The sequence below is a fragment of the Lactuca saligna genome, chromosome 6 (genome assembly GCF_052625555.1).
Source record: "Lactuca saligna cultivar CGN05327 chromosome 6, ASM5262555v1, whole genome shotgun sequence".
Classification (NCBI taxonomy): domain Eukaryota; kingdom Viridiplantae; phylum Streptophyta; class Magnoliopsida; order Asterales; family Asteraceae; genus Lactuca; species Lactuca saligna.
In genome coordinates this window covers 56,252,127-56,256,525 of record NC_136422.1, presented here as the reverse complement: position 1 = coordinate 56,256,525, position 4,399 = coordinate 56,252,127, and positions in this window count along the sequence as shown.

Below are 4,399 nucleotides of genomic sequence, written 5' to 3'. Positions count from 1 at the left end.
TCACTCCAAGCATAAGTAGCTCCTTTGTGGGTCAAAGTTGTTAATGGAGTAGAAATCGAAGAAAATCCTTGGATAAACCTTAGGTAATATCCGGCTAATCTTAAAAATTTTCAGATCTTCATGGGACTTTTCGGTTGTTCCAACTTCATTATAGCCTCAATATTGCTGGATCAACCATTATACCTTCTTGGTTGACCATGTGACCCAAGAATTAGACTTCACGAATCCAAAAATCACATTTGGAGAACTTTGCATACAGCTTCTCCTTCTTCAAGACTTCTAACACTTCTTGAAAGTGTCTGCCATGCTCCTCTTGGCTTTTCGAGTAAATTAGAATATCATCTATGAACACTATCACGGATTTATCAAGGAACGAATTACAAACCCTATTCATTAAATCCATGAATGTTGCTAGAGCATTGGTCAGTCCAAACGACATAACCAAGAACTCGTAGTGTCCATATCTAGTTCTGAATGCAATCTTCTCGATATCTTGTTCTCTTACCTTCAGCTAATGATATCCAGACCTTACATCGATATTCGAGAAATAGCTCGAACCTTGTAGTTGATCGAACAGGTCATCAATCATCGGCAACGGATATCTATTCTTTATTTTTTCCTTGTTCAGCTCTCTGTAATCGATGTACATTCTCATACTTCCATCTTTCTTCTTCACGAATAACACCGGAGCTCGCCAGGCTAATGAACTAGATCTAATGAAACCTTTTTCCAATAACTCCTAAAGTTGCATCGTCAGCTCCTTCATCTTCGTCGGTGCTAATCGATAAGGTGCTTTTGCTATTGGTGTGGTTGTTGGTAGCAAGTCTATTCTGAAATCCACTTTTCTATCAGGTGGTAATCCAAGAAGATCTTCGGGAAATACTTCTGGATAATCACACACCACTAGAATACTCTGCATCACCTTCTTTTCCTTCTTAGCATCAATCAGGAATGCTAAATATGATGTACATCCCTTGGTCAAACACTTTCTGGCTTTCATTAGGGAAATGATTCCAAAATTTACTCGGTCTTTGTCCCCGTACACCATAAATGACTCTTTCCCAGCCGGGTCTACTTTAACTATCTTCTTCTTGCATAATATATCGGCATCATTGGCGCTAAGCCAATCCATTACCAGAACGACGACGAAACCATTAAGTTCGATAGGCAATAATTCCTCGTGAAACCTATTCCCATTAAGGTCGATTAAGATGTTTTTCATACGATGGCTAACAGGTACAAACTTGCCACTAGCAACGTCGACTAATAAAGCATTATCTAGTCTATCAACAGGCAAAGCTAGTTTCCTACCAAACTCATGCGAAATAAAGGAGTAGTTGGCTCCATAATCAAACAAAATTCGATCAGGTAATTCCTTTACGAGAAAGGTACCTGAAGCGACATCAGCTTCATCCTTTGCAGCCTCAAGTGTTATCTGGAAGGCTCTCGCCTTCGGATTTGGTGGAATGTTGGGCTTAGCTGCCTCCTTATTCTTCGGACAGTCTTTCAAAATGTGCCCCTCTTCATTACAACCAAACACATCCTTTTGTTGGACGGACACTCATTGGCAAAATGCCCAATTTTTCCACACTTGTAGCAGGTCACATCCTCACTACATTTCCCAAAGTGCTTTTTCTTGCACTTTTCACACCATTTCGCTTCGCCTCCTTTTCCTCCAAAATTTTTCGAATCAGACTTCAAAAATTTGCTTTTCTTATTGGAATATGAAGTTCCTTCAAACTTTCTCTTCTCGCCCACTTCAACCTTTCTGGTGGTTCTTCCTTTGATCATGTCCTCAACGGACTTGGCAGCCCAAATAGCTGCCTCCAGAGTAGGTTCCTGACGAACTGGCACTGCATACTCCCATGAGAGTCCTTTTGCATACCGGTCAACCTTTGTCAGCTCATCTGGAACGATGCGCAAGGCAAACTCCATTTTGTCGGTGAAAGCATTTGTGTATTCATCAACTGATATGCTGCCTTTCGTCAATGTCAGAAACTTATTCTCCAATTCCAACAGATTTTGAGTCGAGCAGAACTTGCGCTTGAACTGCCAAGAACTCTTCCCATGACAATTTCAGTGGCTCATTAGGGCTTAAAGTCTTCCCTAGAGTGTTCCACCAACGAACCTCAGAACTGACGCACTGCAAAGGTAGTCTGCAACTTGTCTTTGCAGCCATAAGTCATGAAGGCTAACTCCATTTTGGAGATCCAATCCATCACTCCGATCGGGTCGTCCTTTCCAGTGAAGGTCGATGGTTTGCAAGTCAAAAAGTCCTTGTACTTGAATCCCAGTCCATTATTTCATCCGTCTTGGTTATTGCATCTATTAACACGTGGGTTTTCTTGACTAATAACTATACTGAAGTTCTCTCCTTCAGACCGCCCTCCATTCACTTCGGGCTCTTCCACTTGAATTAACAGTTCTTCACGATTCTGTTGAAGCAGACGTCTCGTTTCATCGATCTGACGATCCAACATCATCTGAATCATCAATTGTACACCAGCCATTATTATTGGCTCAGGTGTTGCTGCTACGACAGGTATATGCTCAATCACTAGTGGTTGATTCCTGTTTTCATCAGCATTTCCAACTCCACTTCTTGTTCTCACCATTTTTGATCTATACACCGAACAAGGTGAAATTAGATCCTTGTTCACGATAGATATTCAAATCATCCTTATCACTCTAAAACGTTTACATACTAGTTCTAATATCATAGACGTACGATTAGAATCCTACACACATAAAGTTTCCAGATCCGGCCGGCAACAGACCATAGATCCGAACAAATAATTGATGGGTTTTGTACATAAGAACATTCCTAAGTGCACATACAAACCCTAATGCTCGGATCTAGGTTTCTCTATTAAACATGCTTTGAATCCAAGACTTCTAATGACTAATTAGGTGTAAGAACAACACAAAATCAGAGTTAGAATCATACCTTGAGACACTTGTTTGATCTTCTTGTTCTTGGAGCTTTAGAGTCACAATTGTCACTCCTCTAATGGCTTACAAACACCAACTAGCAAAGAGGATGATTTGAGAGAGAGGAGAGAGGAGGAATTCGGCCAGGGGTTCTCTACCTTAGATGATCTTCTGATTTCCCTTTGCCATAGGGTCTATTTATACTTGTAGACTCCTTAAGGGTTACAACTCAAACCCTAGTTGGATAACCATTACTCAAAGCAATCCAAATCCTTCCAAGATAATGCCTTGGACGAATTTAGGCTTATCCTAGCCTAGAAATCATCCAACCCTTTATCCAATAAGGATTTACAGTCTAAAGTTTAACTATCAAACAATTGATAGTTTATACCCTCTTATTTAATTAATCTCCTTAAGTCACCAAATTAATACTAATTAATCTATGACTTATATTAATCAAATAACTATATTATTATTCCTTATATCATTCTCATAATATATTAATAATATCTATTCTCTCGTAATAAATCATCCTACCAAGTTGCTATGGTGAAGGCAACCCAAAAGGACCATGCACAATCAGGTCAAATACTTGCCTAATATAGTTGCAGCCTTAGACACAATTCCAACAGTCTCCCACTTGGATAAGTCTAGTAACTATATGCGTAGGTACATTCCGATTTGCAATCATAGCTCTCAAAGACGCTGTCAAACTCTAATCTAATCAATCTTGTCCTTCAGATAAGGGATCGTACAGTCCTCTGTTAGATATCATGCTGACAATTCAATGGAATAGTTAGTCTAGCATTTGGTTTCTCAATTTCCAATTTATTTGACATAGAACTTAATCGAACACATCAATTCAATTCTGACCGGGCCCGGCACATAAGTCAAATCAAATCATCGAGCGGCCGAGATATCACTTTTTCCTTCAAAGGATAAGGTTACAGATAAACTTCGACTTATATGCATTTACTTATTCATTAACCAACTACACATAACAATGTGTTTTATAACATCGAGTTACCAATGCGTTTTCGCATTATCAATGTACAATCAATTAACCAATAGCAAACCATATATCTAGGTTTTAAGTCTATATGATATTATCGTCTTGCGATCACCCATTTACTATCACATTCCATAAGGTGATTCCAGCAAGCACGAGTTTGTTCCAATGCTCAAATCTAGTTCATAAGCACTCATGAACGTTGCAGCAATCTTTTGCTATGTCTAACACCATTTAGACACTCCACACACCTATTCATGACAATCTTCATTTATATCTACTTCCGACACATGAACGATTGTGGACTATTTGAACAATTCGATTATTCTTAATAAACTCAATTATTCTGGAAGTCAAAACATGCAAAGTGAAACAATAGTTAAACAATTAACATAAGATAGTAACATTACTTATAAATAAAACTCCTTTATTTAATCATCAAATGTTAATTACATTTAT